The sequence below is a fragment of the Schistocerca americana genome, chromosome 1 (genome assembly GCF_021461395.2).
Source record: "Schistocerca americana isolate TAMUIC-IGC-003095 chromosome 1, iqSchAmer2.1, whole genome shotgun sequence".
In the NCBI taxonomy this organism is placed as follows: domain Eukaryota; kingdom Metazoa; phylum Arthropoda; class Insecta; order Orthoptera; family Acrididae; genus Schistocerca; species Schistocerca americana.
In genome coordinates this window covers 982,620,213-982,641,541 of record NC_060119.1, presented here as the reverse complement: position 1 = coordinate 982,641,541, position 21,329 = coordinate 982,620,213, and positions in this window count along the sequence as shown.

Sequence of the window (21,329 nt, the reverse complement as noted above, 5' to 3'; positions counted from 1 at the left end):
TGCTCTTTTTTACATATAAATTACAATCTAAACGCAAATGAATGATGAAGGCACTAAGTGATAAACGTTGTTGTTCAATATATGTTTATTACAGATTAAAATCGACCCTTAAATACAGTTGTCTATATTTTCTAACTAAAATTATTAATCAATTGCCCAAATCTGCCCCTTATTATGACTGCGCGGTCTAATATCACTAACGCGAAATGACTGACACCATCTACGTACCAAACACTAGGAGGAACTCCGGCCACAAATAAATTCTTTCAAACACTAGGATGGCAGAAGGCGGTCCTCTAATATACCCTAATGCTGTCTTCTCCTCTCTGTGTTCTACAGACGAGAAACGCGAAGTCCCAGCCGCAAGGACGGAGTTCAGATAACGTCTCAACATAAATATAGGCAGAAGAAATGCTCTCAATTAGTGAACGCTGCATACTCAACGGCGGGTTCCAACCCGGAGGTGAAGTCTAGAATCGTATAGGTTCCCAACAGTACAGTGCCTAACTGTTCTAACTATAAACTCTCGACCGGCCGGTGTGGCCGAGCGGTTCTAGGCGCTTCATTCTGAAACCGCGCGACCGCTACGGTCGCAGGTTAGAATCCTGCCTCGGGCATGGATATGTGTGATATCCTTAGGTTAGTTCGGCATAAGTAGTTCTAAGTTCTAAGAGACTGATTACCTCAGATGTTAAGTCCCATAGTGCTCAGAGCCATTTGAACCATTTGATTATAAACTCTCCTGAGATCAGAGACAGCAAGTCCGTCTATACCAACAAAGCTGATACCGAGCGACCGTCACACACGGGTGCTCACAACGGAAGACCCCGTCTCTCCACAGCTGGCTTCCCAGCAAGGCTCGGCTCCCCACCCTCGTAATTCCGGAAACGAACCATATTCCCAAAACCACGGAATGTTCTCCCTCTTTACAGGTTCCTCCAAACACCGACCAACCATATTTTAGTCTTTTGTCGTCCAGCGCGGAAAGTTTGCGAGGAAAAACCTATACTCGTACAATGGCACTCTTCTGAGTAAAAATCCTTGGAAATAACCCGGCCTACGTGGTTTCCAAGGTGCCGCTTCTTCGTTCCTCTCACCTGCGTCCAAGATTTGCAGAGTTCCCGGTTATTCTGCCGGTCCTGCTACAATAGCGGCCGGCCTGCATTCTACAGTGCTCCAGAGCTCAGGTGTTACGACGTCCGTCTAGCTACTTCCTGTTTTTAAGCAGGACCAGCACCTGTGCGGGCCTTCCACCCAGAGTTTGAGTTGTGACTGGCGTTTCATCTCCACTGACGTTCCATCCTCTACTAGTATAGGCAATCATTCATTACGCCGTTCTGATAATAAAGGCAATCCGTCACCTTTCATACAGTTAGCGTAAACAATTATTTACAAGGCGTATGTGACAATGTCAGTCTCATTTAAATATGCGTATATACGATGTACAACCTATCAAATGATACCTAACTGTGGTTGTAGTTCACGGCAAAGTATGTGGATGAGTACGTGTAAGGTGCGAAATTATAGCCACCTTACAAGTGGAGGAGTGTAGTGTGCTCCTACAGCATATGATTGTTCCATTTTTCACAATATGGTAAATGAAGAAAACTTCACAAGCTAAAATAGCTAGAAAAGCATTTTGTTGGATGACCTGTTACGACAGAGCTATGCTGTTTTCATCTGATCTTATGCTTTTGATGACGTCGTAGCTCTATGAAACTGTTCATCAATTAAAGGCATTTTTTTTTTTTTTTTAGAGATCTTGGTTTGTGAAGTTTTCGTCACTTATCACACATTGTAGATCGCCCCCGCACTGGCCGTGTCAGTAATACATTTTCATAATGTGTTGAAAGACGTCGAGAGCAGCGAATCGTCAAACAGATATTTAAAGCGCAGCGTGCGGAGGATAGTTCAGGCGAAAGTTGGTTCTTTGATGCTGATGGCGCAGTTCAGGTTCTGTGATGTTTTGAGGTGATTTTCACACCGCGACTTGGGCTCACACATTCGTGTTACCATGAACATAAACCCGTATGTTTATTTCAACCTTCTCAGTAACTAAATATTGTCTTTTCCTCTACATCCTCGTGATGAGTATGCTGTGGACACTCCTGTCTTCCCAGCAGTGTCCACAGGGCTGCACATACATGTTCCTGGTTTGAAGAACACTCAGCAAACCCATCGCACCTCGACTGGTCCGATAAATGTCCCGATCTTAGTGCCACAGAAAATGTCTGCAGCTACACCGTCCAGTCACATCAATGTGACCACTTGTCAGAAACCTGATAACCACTTTTTGTTGTGTTAGACGTGCAGGAAGAGAGTTAATGAGATTCTGGAAGATGCAGACTCCAGTGCCGTGGCCAACTGCGCTAATTTTCTCGGTTGAGGATCCACGGCGCGAACTACATGATCGAGTTGATGCCATAGACTCTCGACTGGGCTCAAATCCGGCGAGTTTGGTGGCCAAGGGACTACGCTAAACTCATCGAGTTGCTCTACGAACCACGTACATACACTACGAGCTGTGTGACAGATCGCACTGTCCTACTGGTAGCCCTGCGGTTCTAGGCGCTACAGTCTGGAGCCGAGCGACCGCTACGGTCGCAGGTTCGAATCCTGCCTCGGGCATGGATGTGTGTGATGTCCTTAGGTTTAATTAGTTCTAAGTTCTAGGCGACTGATGACCTCAGAAGTTAAGTCGCATAGTGCTCAGAGCCATTTGAATCATTTGAACCTACTGGTAGATGCTATTGTGCCGAGAAAAAACAAAGTGCATTTGGTGGTTGTTGGGGCGGGGGGGGGGGGGGGGGAGGGGAGTGGACATGGTCCCCAAGGATAGATGCACACTTGTGTTGATTCATTCTGCCTTACAGAATTAGAATATCACCCATGGAATACCATGAAAACATTCAGATATTTCGTGACGTACACGCCAAAGGTCATCTGTACGATGTAGCATAATACGTGATTCATGTGAAAAGTCCATCTTTCACCACTCGGTGGGCGTCCAGTTGCAGTACTTGTCTACAAATTCCAGCCTTCGTCGCCGATGACCAGCAGCCAGCGTGGGTGCATGAACAACGCTCCCTCTGCGGAGGCCCACACGCACCACGCACCAACGTTCGCTGAACGGTCTTTGAGGAGACACTGCAGGTACCCCTTGACTCATCTGGGAGGTCAGTTGTTCAACAGTTCCACTTCTATTCACCCGTACACACTCCGCAGCCTGTTCTGCATAGCGCCATTTTGCCATGCACGGTATACTTTAACCACGGCGGAACGCGATCAGTTTACAAAATTATCTCTTTCGGAAATGCTTCCACCTTTGGCTCGAAAGCCAGAACGCCCGGCACACTTTCTACATCTTCATCTACATTTATACTCCGCAAGTCACTCAACGGTGTGTGGCGGAGGGCACTTTACGTGCCACTGTCATTACCTCCCTTTCCTGTTCCAGTCGCGAATGGTTCGCGGGAAGAACGACTGCCGGAAAGCCTCCGTGCGCGCTCGAGTCTGTCTAATTTTACATTCGTGATCTCTTCGGGAGGTGTAAGTAAGTATGGGGAAGCAATATATTTGATACCTCATCCAGAAATGCACCCTCTCGAAACCTGGACAGCAAGCTACACCGCGATGCAGAGTGCCTCTCTTGCAGAGTCTGCCACTTGAGTTTGCTAAACATCCCCGTACCGCTATCACGCTTACCAAATAACCCTGTGACGAAACGTGCCGCTCTTCTTTGGATCTTCTCTATCTCCTCCGTCAACCCGACCTGGTACGGATCCCACACTGTTCTGTAAGCCACTTCCTTTGTTGATGGACTACATTTTCTAAGGACTCTCCCAATGAATCTCAACCTGGCACCCGCCTTACCAACAGTTAATTTTATATGATCATTCCACTTGAAATCGTTCCGTACGCATACTCCCAGATATTTTACAGAAGTAACTGCTACCAATGTTTGCTCCGCTATCATATAATCATACAATAATGGATCCTTCTTTCTATGTATTCGCAGTACATCACATTTGTTAAGTCTCAGTTGCCACCAAGTGCCTATCCGCTGCAGATCTTCCTGCATTTCGCTGCAATTTTCTAATGCTGCAACTTCTCTGTGTACTACAGCATCATCCGCGAAAAGCCGCATGGAACTTCCGACACTATCAACTAGGTCATTTATATGTATTGTAAAAAAGCAGTGGTCCCATAACACTCCCCTGTGGTACGCCAGAGATTACCTTAACGTCTGTAGACGTCTCTCCATTGAGAACAACATGCTGTGTTCTGTTTGCTAAAAACTCTTCAATCCAGCCACACAGCTGGTCTGATATTCCGTAGGCTATTACTTTGTTTATCAGGCGACACTGCGGGACTGTATTGAACGCCTTCCGGAAGTCAAGGAAAGTAGCATCTACCTGGGAGCCTGGTGGTGCTGCCACCTGCAATTTGTGAGTGATTATTGCACGTTGACTTCGAGCGTAGGCGATGGTCACATTAATGTGATCTGACTGTGTATTTAGAACAGATGGTGAAAGCCAGTAATCAAGATTCCCAAAATTCTGTAGTGTTACTCATTTGGATATTATCGATAATCAGAGCTACAGCTATGTAAGATATAGCTGGAAAACCTGAGTACTCTTTTCCTTGCTGAATTGAGTCCATATCGAGGTTAGTGGCGTTCTTACAAAGTATTAGCCAGAGGGTAACTAATTTTGTTTTCGGTGTGCTGCTTTTCATGTTTCACGTATTCTGATTCATTTTGTGACATATGATACCGAAGCCTGTTGAGACAAGACCCAATTGACGGCCGCGCAGAGAGACTGTCTTGAAGTTTAGGCAAGCAAGAGTTGGGATATGGCATCTGGAGCTGGTGGGGTTCTTTTCCCTTAATACATGTGAAGTGTGCTCTAAGAGAGATAACACAATACGTGATGAAGTCTTGTCGAGTTATCAGCCGAATCAAGGCGTCGTTCTGCGGCAACGTTTCGACAAGTCGTTATCGTCAGGTGACGAGTCTGGTCCATGTCCAGTTCGTATCTTTATAGATGCTGGACCGTAGGCTCCTCTGCTTTCTCACCTTTTCTCTGCCATAGCCACGAACAGAGTAATAAGACACAGCTTTGTTCTCCTTCGAAACATGTAAAGAATGCCTAAATGTCTGCTCGCCTTCCCTCATTAGCTTAGACAGCTCACGTCCCAAAGAAGTACAACAGAGAAACTACTGCAGAAGAAGCCACAGTGATAGTAGATCAGCGGCTTCAAAAGTAACAGCAAACGTTACTCGCAAATAATTGACACGTAAGTAACTGAATCTACGGAAATCGGGTCTGAATGGCGTGCTCAGCTAAACTGGTGGTTAAGGCGACTGCACACGAGCAGGATGGAATTCAGGTTCGAATCTCTGTTCGGTCTGACACTTATTCACGCCATACAGAGTGCCTAATTAACATCGAAAAGTCACGCTGGTGAGAGTATGCGATAATAGAAGCAACAACTTTCTAGTAAATATGAATCTGTAAACTAACCATTTGTAAGATAAGTGCAAATGTATGATTATGAACCAACACTGATTTCAGTATGAAATATTGTGCTAGTTAATAGAAATGAGTTAGTACAAATTTTCTAATTGGGCTCAAATTGTACCCATGGGCTACAATGAAAAGAAATACAAGAAATACACTGCTTCCGAAAGGCAAAGGTTCTGTATCCGAGTCCCGGCCTGGGACACAATTTTAATCCCCCAGAAAGTTTCATAACAGTAGACATTACGCCAAAGAGCAAAAGTTCGTTCCGAATATAATATTACTTCAGCACAGTATGTGTTTCAGTTTTAGGCATACTTGAACCTTTTAAAAGAGGTGTTTCAAGTTACGTTCTCCACATCTGTATTCAGTACTGCACTCGTCTCTGCAGTTAGTTAATAATTCTATCAAACACTCCTGGGTCATCTCTTACATGTTGACAAGATTGTACAATTTTTTTCTCCAATTCTTGAACGGTAGTGCTGTACACTTCACTTTCCAGATGCCCCAGACAGAAAAATCGAGGGGACTGACGCCAAGTGACACTGGGTGTCAAGGTACAGGCCCTGCTCGACCCACCCATCTTGAACCATTTCAACGCGCTGTATGTCGTCTTAAGTCGCCCATGCCGGTGTCACATCATACAAGTAAGATATTGCTCAACGTTGCGCAAAGGGAACGTCCTCAAGCAATCCTGGAAGATGTCAGTGGAGAAGCGAAAGGTACCGTCGTCTATCAAGCTTTCTTGGAAGCGTGTGTCGCCCAATGAGACGATTCTTTTGTACACCTAATCACACGTTCGATGAGGGACGTTGCTGATGTGGTGACTCATGAACAGCATTTGCTTTAGGTCATATTTTAGCCCATTTAGATATGGATCTAATATAAAAATTTATATTTCAAATACATTAGTACCAACTAGGAGAGTATTTCATACTGGAGTCAGAGGCGGAAACTAGCTAACTTGCAAACGAATGGTCTACAGGGCCACAGGTTACTACAAAGTTGTTCCTTCTGTTACTGTATACTCTCACCCGTGTCACATTAGGCTGTTGATTATGATACACCTTACATAATCGGCCAAAGTTACAGTTGGCGTGAAATTAGGGTGGTAAGAACGTTCGCTCTTAACCAGAGTGCGTCGTCAAATCACAGCCCAGAATGCATCAAATAAAATCGACAACCCTTCCGTAGTGACATTCTGATTTCAGTGATATTGCCTGTCGTTTAAGAAGCGTAAAGAAACAAGTAGACCAATCCTATTAGCGATAAAGAAGACCACTGTCTACCTGAAACAAATTTCCCTTTGAACACTAAGACGGTCAACAGAAGGAGTTCAGCGTGCTTTGTCCATTCCGTCAGACAATCGTTGGAATATTGGACGGAATACCGCGGTTAATCTCTGCAGAAATACTCTTTGTGGTTTTTCACCGAGCGAGTAGGTGCAATGGTTAAGACACTATACTCACATTCAGGAGGACGGTGGCTCAGAGCCCTTCCCCACTACTTACATTCAGTTTTACCGAGTTTTCCCTAAATCGCTTAAGGCAAGAGCCAGAATGAAAGTACACTACCGATATCCTTCCAGAATCCGAACTTGTGGTCCGTCAGTTACGACCTTTAGGTAGACGGGACGTTAAAACAGTTGGTCCTTCTTTCTTTCTGCTTTTACAGATCGGCGGATGATATTTCATACTTGACAAGGCGAAGTGCCTAGCATGTACTAGTATGATGTGGCAGTATTACCGAATACTCTGTCAAGGAAACCAGTTTTGTGCTATATCGACCGAAGAATTGTTAGCTTTCAATGGCAGACAAAGCTGGGAGATTGAAATGTATGGTTTAATACGTCATTTTCTCTGTTTATTTTTCTGTGTACTTTCCATATTGCGGTCACTTGTCTATCCAAAGTGCAGCAGTTGACTTGGCAAAATTTATGGCGAGGGGATCCTCTGGCATCAACTTTTTGACCAGAGCAACACTCTCATTTTCGCATAACGGGAATTCATAAGATCCACAAAGCGCTCAATTGTGGGTTCTTGTTTTGTCTCTTTTTTTCTATACAACGCAAGGTGACACAGTGATGAAAACAAAGGATTTGTATACGGAACAGCCGGAATTCAGAACATTATCATTCTGGAACAGCTTTCGCTAACTCTCTTCGGTAGATTCTAGGATGATCACAGCTTGTTTTCTATCTGTAATTCCGAAGGGCGGACTTATTACAGATAGAGCAAGAGCTCGGATTAGACAATAAAGGAGAAAGAAGCCGAGAATACTGTTTTCAAACGAACCACACCGGCGTATGTCCTAATCGATTTAGAAAAACCGGAAAATCTAAATCTGGATGGTCATAAGAGGATTTGAACCACAGTTTTTCCAGATACGAGACCAGACTCTTACCATTGCTCAACCTCCATCGATGTGTCGAATCTGAACTTGTGTACCAGCGATGGCCGCGTCGACGATAAGATGTTGAGTTCTAGCTCCTCTTTCTTCCTAGCCAGTAGAACAGTAGGAGTGAGGGCAGGAATTAAGGAGCGCAGGGGATTAAATTTCCTCGACGTTGCAATCTTTAGGGATTGCTCGGATTATATAACGATGGAAGAGGAGACACCGTCTTTGTTTAGGGATCCTATAATTTCCCTGAACTGATTTAAGGAATACCTCGGACAACGTTAAAGAACATAGGAACCCCGCGCCTTCTGAATAAGAGTCCAACTTTGTAACTGATGCACCACCATGATTGCAATTGGTTGAGTAAGTTTCGCACACCTGGTACATAATTGAGTCGACAATATTCCGCTAGCGTTGCGTCTGTATAAATTTTGCTACGTGATACACTCTAAGACAAAGAAAAACAACGACGCACCACCGCCAGAAATATTCGAATGGGACGGAAATCGGTAGATGTGATGTACAGTCGTGGACAAAACGAGCGAGACCCCTGGCCTTTTCGTTATGCTGATCCGCACAGCTTTAAAGTCTGCTACACAGCATAACAGGCAAGGCGACGAAGTGCTACCAACATACTATGCAAGTTCGCTCAGATGATGTGCTGAGATAGCTAGCACTAGAGAAACTCGCGCTTCGAAAACGCCATAGCATCGTCTGCCACCACTTCGTGGGAAACGAAATACTTCAAGTATAAGCCAATGTGTTGTATTCACATACCTGTGACTATGACTTGGATCTAAAGTGTGGTTATAGAAAGTACCTATGCTGAACTTGCGAATCTGACATCATGAATAAAGACAAGGGGAAATGAATTAGGCGTCCTTCCCCTTCGTAACATCAAATATATTTTCGTTATTCTTTTTCAAATGAACTGCGCAGAAAATCTCTCACCAGAAGTGAATAACTTTTTAGTAACACCAGATGATATTAACAGCTTGCCGGCGAGGGATAGCCGTGCTCTCAACGGTGTCATATCGAGGACCGCGCGGCTCCTTGCGCCGTGAGTTCGAATCCTTCCCCGGGCGTGGATGTGTGTTAGGTTAGGTAGGTTGAAGTAGTTCTAGATCTAGGGGACTGATGACCTAAGCAGACTGGTGGCATAGTTCTTAGAGCCATTTTTTGACCTTTCGCACAAATTTTCTTTACATAAACGGCCGTATCTTTAGATTTCGTTGACATAACTCACTTTTTTACACCACCAAGGGACCGTATACCGCAGGAGGTGCGATACATTTCCGCTTATTATGTCCACCCGTACTCGAGGTAAACGGGTTTTAGTGGATGGGTAGACAGATAGACGGTCAAGAAAGTGAGACTAGTAGAGTTCCATTTTTGCCGATTTACGTGACGAAATCCTAACAACGAAAATAGCTACCACAGTTACTGAAGATGAGGGCCGCATAATAACTTCCCCTACTCTTTATTCGAAATGTTCCAGTTGCAGTCCATACATCAGCATGTTAATCGTAGCTACGTTTTCGATCCAAATCACGTTTACAGGAATGCAAATTAAATCCATTTGCCTATACATGTGGTAATTCATAACCCACTATTAATGTCACTGCGTTTTAGACGTGCGAGCATTCCCATTGCTAGCTGCCTTAAGGAACACTTCGGCTATTGAATGTTTTCTGGCTGGGGCACGTCTAATGGCGAATTCGAAATATTTTAGAATACGTTTGGCAGCTACGACGCCGTTTATTTCCTGGGGTAGCGCAGAATTATCCTTCTAAATTTACTCGCTAATAACTGTTTTCTGTTATTTCGACAAACATCCCGAATGATTGTCACATAAACGGTGACATAAAGGTAGACAATTCATGTTTTTCAGTCGAGAAAGCTGTATGCAACAGAAACTGCAGATCATTTTGCCATTTTCATTGCTAAATTGCCGGCTTATTCGTGTCTGGGGTAATAATAGAGGGCTGTTTGCCTGGGTTGTCTGCTAGCGTAGTGAAAGGTGTTTGCTACTGCAAGGGAGGTCTGGTTTGTTTTCGGTTCTAATCTCGATGGAGGCAGATAGACTATCAGTAAAGGAATATTAAGAAATTCTCGCGCCCCCAATACGTTTTATTGCTACCTTTATTCTGCGCCGGCGCCCTGTGGATGTCGATATGAAAGCGTTGTAGAATTTCATACTTGTTGCTGCCTACTTTTTCCGCTTCTGTAAATAATTGAACTGACTTAAGTGTGCCACTGAACGATTTTTAACTGAATTTCGTTATGAATCTTCACGTATTGCTAAATTTGCACACTTCCATGGTAAGTCAGCAACGGTAATCCAGTATGACTGGTGTGAACGTTGTCACAGACCATTTCGCGGCCGAATGTGCATAATATTTTGCTAATTCGTAACGATCTGGGTTACTTTGTCTTAATAAAACAGTTATGTTATCTCGATAAGCTGAAATTCGTTTTTATTAGTACAGTTCATACTAATTAGCGTTTCTTCTTTGATTTATATCTTATATTTAGGTTTTGTGGTTAACACACTAATCAGCATTAATATAGTCTTAGACATGATTGAAAACAGTCTGACAAATTTCGGATAGTTTTTCAATTTCACGCCTGTGCATAGTACGTTGGTAGCACTTGGTCGCCTTGCCTGTTATGCTGTGTAGCAGACTTTAAAGCTGTACGGATCAGCATGACGAAAAGGCGAGGGGTCTCGCTCGTTTTGTCCACGACTGTACATGTGCAAACAAACAAATGGTTACAGTTTCAGAAAAACTGGATGATTTATTCAAGAGAAAGGAGGACATCCAACAGCTCTGTCAGTTAATACCAGGCCGATTACTGACTTGCACAATTTGTGAAGTTCTTTCTCTTGAATCCAATTTTTCTGAAATTGTAATCATTTGTTTCTCTGCATATGTACATCACATCTACCGATTTCCGTACCATTCTGATAAGTCCGTCGTGGTGCATCGTTTTTTATTTTCGTTTTTTTTGTGGTAGATTGTGTATTAATCCTTTATTCAAACGCATATATTAAAAGACCGCTATCCCCACTTACTTTGTTAAAGTTCTAATCTTCTGAACTTTCATGTACGCAATTCCAGGCCTGAAACATAATAATTTAGTACACACAACACTGAAAGAATGACCGATAAAACAAAACATTAATAAACCATCATGCTCTTGAACGTCACTAGAAAAAAGAGAAGATGCGGCACTACTTTGTACTCTTTTGTCTGCAGTACACATTTAGTGCCACAAACAAACAACCACACACACGTACACAAAAATTTAAAAAGAAATCTAGGTAACTGTTAACTTGCTTTGTAAAACGTCCACGTAGAAAGCAAACCTACATGAGGAAACGCAGAACGAGTAGTATGAGAAAATTTTTCCGCGTTCCCCTTCGCCTGGGATGGGAAATCAATGTGAGCCGGGCGGCAGTAAAACAGCGAGCACCGCACTCGTGTACTGGCATCCGGCACTAAACCAGATCTGGAACGCTGCGCTGCTTACACGACGGCCCCCATCACGTCAGTCACTTAATATCCTTCACTGTTATCTTCTCTCGAATGTCGTATAGCGTACAGAATGGGGACGAAGTTGATGATGATATATTCCTTTTGTGTTTAACGTACCTAAAGAACTCCCATTCGCGGAACAGTACAAATCATCGTACGTCTCAGGCGGTATGCACCTCCCCCTCCCCCACCCCCTATAAAAATATCGTAGTTTGCTCTTAATGTCAAACTATATACGCACAATAAGTAAAATTTCGTTATTTGGTATCCTTTTTGGTGTTACCGAGGAAGGTTATGCAGTAGTTACCTTTCTGGGCTTGAATTCGGGAGGATGAGGGTTAAAATCCCTGTCCGGCCATCCAGATTTAGGTTTCCCGTGATTTCTCTAAATTGCTTAAGGCCCATGCAGGGATGTTTCCTTCAAAGGGTACGGCCGATTTCCTTCCCCATCCTTCCATTATCCGAGCTTGTGTTCAATCTCTAATGATCTCGTTGTCGACGGAACGTCTTATCTTCCTTCCTTCCTTTCTTTCTTGCCTCCTTCTTTTCTTTTCCCCTTGGCGCTTCAGTATTAATGGCCAGCAGTGTATTATCAGCCATTCTTTCAATATGATGTAAGCCTTTCATTTGATGTGCAACAAATTTTTCCGGAATACTCTTTTTATGTAATTTGAGTATTATATCTTAATTTTAGAGGCGATCGGCTCTTGTGAGTCTAAAATCCGCTACCTGAATTCGTTTTCTGTTTCTGGCAAGATTCAACACTTTGCTCAGTAAAGGATTCTAGGGATTTCATAGTTTATAAAATTTGATTATTCACTCAAACTGGTTTCTCCACCCAAGGTTCTTTTAATTGTGACCCACATACTACAGAATGATACAGTACCATATGTTGTGGTAATTTTCCCTCTTTCGTAGGTTCGTAGATGTGTTTAGCGAATCGTTATTGTCTAGGACAGCTTTCATACCTTATAGGCTCCATGTCCAGATGTCACTAGATCGTATCATTTCTCTCTTCTGTGATCTGAGACAGGAAACATGAGCTCTTCACCTATCTAAATTATAATAACCTGTATGAAGGTATTTCTATTAAACAGACGTTCAGATTTTTGCAGAGCTATCTTTCAGCGCTTTCTGAAGCAATGGAATATATATATCTTTTTACAGCTTGTTAAATACGTGTCTTCTCGAGACAGCTTTCACTAAGACGACAAAAAATATTTTTCAAAATATATGATTTGAAACGCGGACTAGTTTTTCATCAATAAATCACCAGTGGCGTAACCAATCCGGCGTTGGTACCACAAAGTTAGCAAAATACGCCTCTTACCGCTGGTACCCTCCAAGCACGAAGTACGCCCTCCGCCCCGCCAGAGAGTGTCTGTTGTCTGTTGGTAATCCTGTGGTCAGTCGCAACTCATAAGTTTCTGTGACTCAACCCATTCTTTTGCTACGAGATTTGAGACCTGAGCAGGTACTGAAATAATCGAGCTCAGAGCGAAAAGAAATATAATTCTTTCCTTAGTATATAAAGATCAGTAATCTACTTGAACAGGTCAGACTTAGATACCAAACACTCACGGTGAGTAACATTGTATACTCTGTGATTTCAAGATACTGATCGGCAATGAAAGCGTTGACGTGCTAGTTCTCAGTTCCACCCTCATCATCTCTGATGCAGCACAGAAACAAACAATTTTACATGGAATTGAGCCGGCCGTGGTGACCGAGCGGTGTAGGCGCTTCAGTCCGGAACAGCGCGACTCCTACGGTCGCAGGTTCGAATCCTGCCTCGGGCATGGATGTGTGTGATGTCCTTAGGTTAGTTAGGTTTAAGTAGTTCTAAGTTCTAGGGGACTTATGACCTCAGATGTTAAGTACCATAATGCTCAGAGCCATTTGAACAATTTGAACGTGTTCGAACCGGGTCTCTGAAGTCTGTACATGCAGCTGCTCCAAGTTTTTTTGGCAACGCATCCATTTTTCACTAAGATTAACATATAATCAGTCGTGGCTTCAATTGAACACAGTAAAATCGTGATGCTATTTTGGTGTCCATTGTAAAAAATGTACTTTTAAGAGTCTTTTAGCGAGAATTCTTATTCAAGTTTCCATCAGCGTGCTCGCTTGCCTGGTCATTACCTTGAACATGAACTTCGTTACTCATTTTCATATTCGTTCGTAGGGTGCACTGATATGCAGTGGTGAGGTCACTTCTCTCTCTCGGTGCAGTGAAGTTTGTATCTGTGTCATACAATCGACCGTGGTGAGCAAACGCGGATCAGAGCAGGAGTGCTGAGATCCTGAGCCCCGCTTCCCCTTCCCCGTTCCCTCCTCACCAGAGAACATTTTACTAACTAGTATTCTGATTCTCGAAAATGGCAACAAGCACTAAGACATTACAAGCTTTGTTTAACACATGATCCTTTTCAGTTACGTTCCTGAGGGTGTGCCCTCGTGGACTGGTTTGCGGACCGAGCGAGGTGGCGCAGTGGTTAGCACACTGGACTCGCATTCGGGAGGACGACGGTTCAATCCCGTCTCCGGCCATCCTGATTTAGGTTTTCCGTGATTTCCCTAAATCGTTTCAGGCAAATGCTGGGATGGTTCCTTTGAAAGGGCACGGCCGATTTCCTTCCCAATCCTTCCCTAACCCGAGCTTGCGCTCCGTCTCTAATGACCTCGTTGTCGACGGGACGTTAAACACTAACCACCACCACTGGTTTGCGGCCTGACTGGTTGCAGAAAACATTCCAGCCAGGAAGAGGCTGCCAGCGACGCATCTGAGACGGTTCGTGAGGCCACAGGTGGAACCGGCAAACCACAGGAAGTTGATGGAAGGCAAGATAGGAGAGGAAAGATGCTCCACTAAGAAAAAGTAACGGAAAGACTGGCTTTCCCGAAAGTATGAGGAATTTACACCCTCGCATTGCCGCTGTAGAGTGTATTCCTCTGGCCGTAAGCTTAGATCTAAGTGAAATAGTGATAATGATGAGTACCCACCACTGAGATTTTATATCATATAAATTATGAAGTTGTCAAAGGTGCGAAATTGTATTGTCAGTGCCACACCGAAGGGTTGACGAAATATCCCCAGCCAAGGGCGCAAGCGCAGAAATTGACCCAAAAAAAAAAGAGAGAAAGAAAGAATGAAAGACAGTTTAAGATATAACCAGGAGAGGTACGTGAGTTCTTCTACTCTTGCTGTTCATATCTTCTGCGCCGAGAAGAAATCTGGGCCTGCAAATGTAAACCAACGCAATTGTCACAATGTCACTTCTACCGTGTCCATTTTGTCCATAAAGAAACGACTACTACCGAACAGACATGGGGCCGCGGTGATCTCTTTGGATGGAGCTCTAGACTCCGCCCCTGGAGGTGCCGCATTCATTCATCGTGGCGGGGATTTCTCCTAGTTCCAGTCCCTCCAGGACAGCCCCAAATTCACTCAGACTACTGTGAAAGTGAGTAGCGGGGATGTAACCCTACGGTTAAGGGTGGCCAGGACGAGGGACCCGCCACCCCTCGTCGGGCCGATAGTCCGGTCACGGGCTTGCACCCCTGACCACTTTTTTTATCGAACAGACTTTTAATGCTATAAAATAACATGGTCTATGTGGCAAAAAGTGCACACAGTTGTCCCTACACTGCTCGCTCATGTTCAACAGTGGAATTCTTGCTGCTACTTCGCTAAGGTATTGCAGGATCTCGACGGTTAGTGGAGATATGGTGCTTCACCGAAGACTTCCGATTTTACCCGATTTCTGGCGACTAAGGACTCACGTGAGACTCGACGTTAAAGGAATCGAGCTGAAAAGGTGGAGGGGGAGGGGATTCGTAATTTACTTCCCTCTCCGGCCAGTGCTTTTGCTGCTTCGAAGTTTCGTATGATACGATCTGCTATGTAAGTAAAAATGATTCAGGATTAAGATTTAAGTGGCTCATTAATAGTACACTACTGGCCGTTAAAATTGCTACACCACGAAGATGACGTGCTATAGACGTGCAATTTAACCGACAGGAAGAAGATGCTGTCATATTCAAATGATCAGCTTTTCAGAGCATCACACAAGGTTGGCGCCGGTGGCGACACCTACAACGTTCTGACATGAGGAAAGTTTCCAACCGATTTCTCATACACAAACAGCAGTTGACCGGCGTTGCCTGCTGAAATGTAGTTGTGATGCCTCGTGTAAGGAGGAGAGATGCGTACCATCACGTTTCCGACTTTGATATAGCTCAGATTGTAGCCTATCGCGATTGCGGTTTGTCGTATCGCAACATTGTTGCTCGCGTTGGTCGAGTACCAATGACTGTTAGCAGAATGTGGAATCGGTGGGTTCAGGAGGGGAATCCGGAACGCCGTGCTGGATGCCATTGGCCTCGTATCACTAGCAGTCGACATGTCAGGCATCTTATCCGCATGGCTGTAACGGATCGTGCAGCCAAGTCTCGATCCCTGAGTCAACAGATGGGGACGTTTGCAAGACAACAACCATCTGCACGAACAGTTCGACGAAGTTTGCAGCAGCGTGGACTATCGGCTCGGAGGCGATGGCTGCGGTTACCCTTGACGTTGCATCCCAAACAGGAGCGCCTGCGATGGTGTACTCAACGACGAACCTGGGCGCACGAATGGCAAAAGTCATTTTTTCGGATGAATCTAGGTTCTGTTTACAGCCTCATGATGGTCTCATCCGTCTTTGGCGACATCGCGGTGAACGCACATTGGAAGCGTGTATTCGTCATCGCCATACTGGCGTATCATGCGGCGTGGTGTTATGGGATGTCATTGGTTACACGTCTCGGTCACCTCTTGTTCGCACTGATGGCACTTTGAACAGTGGACGTTACATTTCAGATGTGTTACGACCCGTGCCTCTAACCTTCATTCGATCCCTGCGAAACCCTACATTTCAGCAGGATAATGCACGACCGCATGTTGCTGGTCCTGTACGGGCCTTTCTGGATACAGAAAATGTTCGACTGCTGCCCTGGCCAGCGCATTCTCCAGATCTCTCACCAATTGAAAACGTCTGGTCAATGGTGGCCGAGCAACTGGCTCGGCACAATACGCTAGTCACTACTCTTGATGAACTGTGATATCGTGTTGAAGCTGCATGGGCAGCTGTACCTGTACACGCATCCAAGCTCTGTTTGACTCAATACCCAGGCGAATCAAGGCCGTTATTACGGCCAGAGGTGGTTGTTGTGGGTACTGATTTCTAAGGATCTATGCACCCAAATTGCGTGAAAATATAATCACATGTCAGTTCTAGTATAATATATTTGTCCAATGAATACCCGTTTATCATCTGCATTTCTTCTTGGTGTAGCAATTTTAATGACCGGTAGTGTACTTCGTATGACGGCTCCGCTCCGACTGAGCATTGCGTATCACTGACCTGTCCGGCCACACGAAAGAGGGTGCCGCAGGGCCTACTTGCACTCCAGTTCTATGCCATTTAAATCACTTACAGTGGTATCACTGTTGTACGCGTTCACTTGTCAGGAATGCACATCGGTATTATATGCAGACAAAGACTACCAGTACGTTCAGAAAAGAAGCCAGTTTAGATCACTTGGTACTGACCACTCCTATTTTTCTGGAGGTATAAACAGAAGAGGGAATTATATTGGCTCTGTACTTTTGGATTCACTGTGCAAGTTTCAGTTTAGTGGAACAAGACATTCCTTTGCTCAAGTCTGAATATTTAAAGCACTATTTAGCCTAGCCTTGCATAAGCACCAATTTCAAAGCTTATATTACCAAAAAATCAACAACACCCGCATTTTGCAAATTACAAAATGTTCAAATGTGTGTGAAATCTTATGGGACTTAACTGCTAAGGTCATCAGTCCCTATGCAAATTACAGCCTTTATCAATTTCAACGTTGCATACGAGGAGGAATTACAGTGTTAGTCACTGTAATTCCTCCTCGTATGCAACGTTGAAACTGATAAAGGTTGTGGAACCTATGAAACTGTACCTGTGTCACCTCTATAGCATGCATCAAAAATGGACTGCAATTATTGTCGGTTTTTAGGCTAGGATCAACATGGAGGCACTAGTAATGTCGTATTCCATTCCCCATCCATTAGGAAGCCCTTTTCTAAGATGGGTATAACAGATGCCTATTCGCAGTTACCACTAAATGTAGAATCAGAAAATATCTATGTCTTCTACACTCTCTGTCGGTTTTATTTAAATCTGTGACATTCACTTGGATCAACTAGTACTGTGTCGGCTATCTTCAGCTATATTTGGAGCAGTTCACAGCACGTATTTTATGCTATGCAAATTACTTATGTGATATCATTGTCACAGGATCATCACAAACAGACTGCCTAAAGACTTTGCGGGCATGGATGTGTGTGATGTCCTTAGGTTAGTTAGGTTTAAGTAGTTCTAAGTTCTGCCGACCTGAGTGGCCGTGCGGTTCTAGGTGCTACAGTCTGGAGCCGAGCGACCGCTACGGTCGCAGGTTCGAATCCTGCCTCGGGCATGGATGTGTGTGTGATGTCCTTATGTTAGTTAGGTTTAATTAGTTCTAAGTTCTAGGCGACTGACGACCTCAGAAGTTAAGTCGCATAGTGCTCAGAGCCATTTTGAACCTACAGACTTTGCATGCGCTATTCAGCCAACTGCAAGGGCACTGTACTGCAATGTAGCTTGGTAAAATTTGCGTTTTCCGAAGAGTACGTCGAGTGTTTAGGTCATGTCCTTAGCAGAATGGACACTGCGTAAAAGCACCTAAAAACAGTTGCTGCGCTGTGGCACCCATAGAATGATACTCACCTACAGTAATTTTTGGCCAAAATAAAGTACCTGTCAATATCATGCAACCCATAACTTTATTACGATGCAAAGGTAGTGCATTTTTATGGTCTAAGGGATGAAAAAAGTATTTCGAACATTAAAGTGGAAACTAAGATCAGCACAATGGAAAGATATTAATAGTAGCAAAGGATGTCGCACGGTATGGACTAAAAGTAATGATAGGACATGGGAGTGCAGATGGATAAGGACAGGCCATCTCATTTACATAGGAAACATTAACAGAGGCTCAAAGCAGCTACTCTCAAACTGTAAAGGGGGATTTGCTTGTAGCTTACATCCTACACAAATTCCACATTTATGAATACGGATTGAGATTCTATCTCGGTACTGACTCCAGACTGGGTCTAGGTTGCTCAGTCCAAAAGATAATATTTCAAAAGAAAAAACTATTCGGCTGTAACAATGACAAGCTCTGTTTCTCAACCGCTGCAATTACAAAATCTGTTACATGCCTACACGTAAGCATCAGGTACGCATCGCTGGGCATGCCCTTGTACTGTGAAAAGTGTAAACTGTTTACTTCTTAATTTCGTTGGGTAACTCCAGCTACCAAAGTTTGTTTGAGACTCGATCTTGGAGATCGTGGGAGACAGCTCTACAACAATGTTTGTTGTACTGTTGACAACATCCAGTGCGGTAGGGATCAGTGTTTGACAAATATGAAACAATATTTTTCAGTCTAGACAGATCTCCAGGAAACTATCCATGCTTCTCCACTAACAGCACACAACATGGCTCAGGCAGCAAGCCCTGATGGAACCTTGTCCAAACTAGCTACATACAGAAGAACAGGCAAGCCATAGAAAACTCCAGTGAATACGCAATAGTTATTGTAATCTTCGGTCTGAGAACTGGTCTGACACAGCTCTCCACGCTTCTCTACCCTGCGTATGCCTCTTCATCTCTGCGAAACTACTTCTACCTACATCCACTTGAACCTGGTTACTCTATTCGAGTTTGAGTTTCTCCTCTACAGTTTTTACTTCCCCATACTTCCTCCCATTACCAAGCCGACAATTTCTTGATGCTTCAGTTTGTGTCCTATAAATTGATCCTTTTTTTTACTTAAGTTGTGCCATAAATTTGTTTATCCCCAATTCGATTTAGTACGTCCTCATTTCTTGTTCAGTCTACCCACGTAATCTTCAGCATTCTTCGGCAACACAACATTTCAGACGCTTCTGTTCTCTTTTAATCATTCATTTTGTACAAGAGTACACTACAGACTTATATCTTCAGAAAAAAACATCCTAATACCTAAATTTGTTTTAGATGTTAACAAATTTCAATTTGTCAGAAACACTTTTCTTGCTAATGCCAGTCTTCATTTTAAATTCTTTCTGCCTTGGTCATCTTCAGTTATTTTGCTGCCAAAATTTTTGAAATTCTTCTACTTCTTTTAGTGTGTCATTTCCTAATCTAATTTACTCAGCATCGGCAGATTAAATTTGATTACATTCCGTAACTTTTGTTTTAATTTTGTCGATGTACTGCTTGCTCAACGTACAGACTGAGTATTGTTGGGACAACCCTGTCTCACTCCCTTCTCAACCACTGCTGCTCTTTCGCGCCCTTCGACCTTAATCACTACATTCTGGTTTTTGTACAAGATGTAAATAAGCTTTCGGTCCTTTTATTTTATCTCTGATACATTCAAAATTTCAAAGAGTGTAGTTCAGTCAACATTTTCAAAAGCTTTATCTAAATCTACAAATGTTATAAAAGTAGGTTTGCCGTTCTTCAATCTGTCTTTCAAGATAAGCCATAGAGCCATTATTGCTTCATGTATTCCTACATTTCTCTGGAACCCAACTACTCCTCTTCGAGGTCGTTTTCTACGAGTGTTCCAATTTCCCTGTAAATAATTGGTGTTAGTATATTTCAGCCTTGAGTTGTTTAACTGATGGTTCGGTAGTAGTCACACATGTCAGCACGTGCTTTCTTTGGAATGGGAATTATTACATTCTTCTTGAAGTCCGAGGGTCTTTCACCTTTCTCATATACACTATGTGATCAAAGGTATCCGGACACCTGGCTGAAAACGACTTTTGAGTTCGTGGCGCCCTCCATCGGTAATGCTGGATTTCAATATGGTGTGGGCCCATTCTTTGTCTTCATGACAGCTTCCACTCTCGCAGGCATATGTTCAATCAGGTGCTGGAAGGTTTCTCGGGGAATGGTAGCCCATTCTTCACCGAGTGCCGCACTGAGGAGAGGTATCGATGTCGGTCGGTGACGCCTGGCACGAAGTCAGCGTTCCAAAACGTCGCAAAAGTGTTTATAGGATTCAGGTCAGGACTCTGTGCAGTCCAGTCAATCACAGGGAAGTTACTGTCGTGTAACCACTCCGCCACAGGCCGTGCACTATCAACAAGTGGTCGATTGTGTTGAAAGATGCACTCGCCATCCCCGAATCGCTCTTCAACAGTGGGAAGCAAGAAGGTGCTTAAAACATCAATGTAGGCCTGTGCTGTGACAGTGCCACTCGAAACAAGGCCCCTCCATGAAAAACACGACCACACCATACCACTACCGCCTCCGAATTTTACTGTTGGCACTACACACTCTGGCAGATGACGTCCACCGGGCAGAAATTGGACAAAACACCGCGAGAAATTTATGCTTGAACATAAAGGCAGTTGCTAGCCAACCCTGCAGGTTTTCCTGTTGTATTTGACCAAACGACGGCACAAGAGCAATGTCCTCAATATGTTGCATAGATCAGCCATGGCCAAAACACTGTTGTGTATAGCAGCGAGTGCGTTATGTCGGAGGAAAGTGAATTCGGACGTGGAAAGATTGTTAATGCTCGTATGGTGAGTGTTTCTGTAACCAAGGTAATCGAAGTATTTGATGTTTCAAGATTTATACCGCTTACAGGGAAAACGGAAAAAAACTCACAACGAGGACGAAAGTGTGTGTGTGTGTATTCGTTACAGATGGTCATTGAAGGGGAGTGCGACTAAAAATAAAGAGGACGAGAGCAGCAGAAGTGACTGCAGAACTGAATGTCGCACGCGCGAACGCTG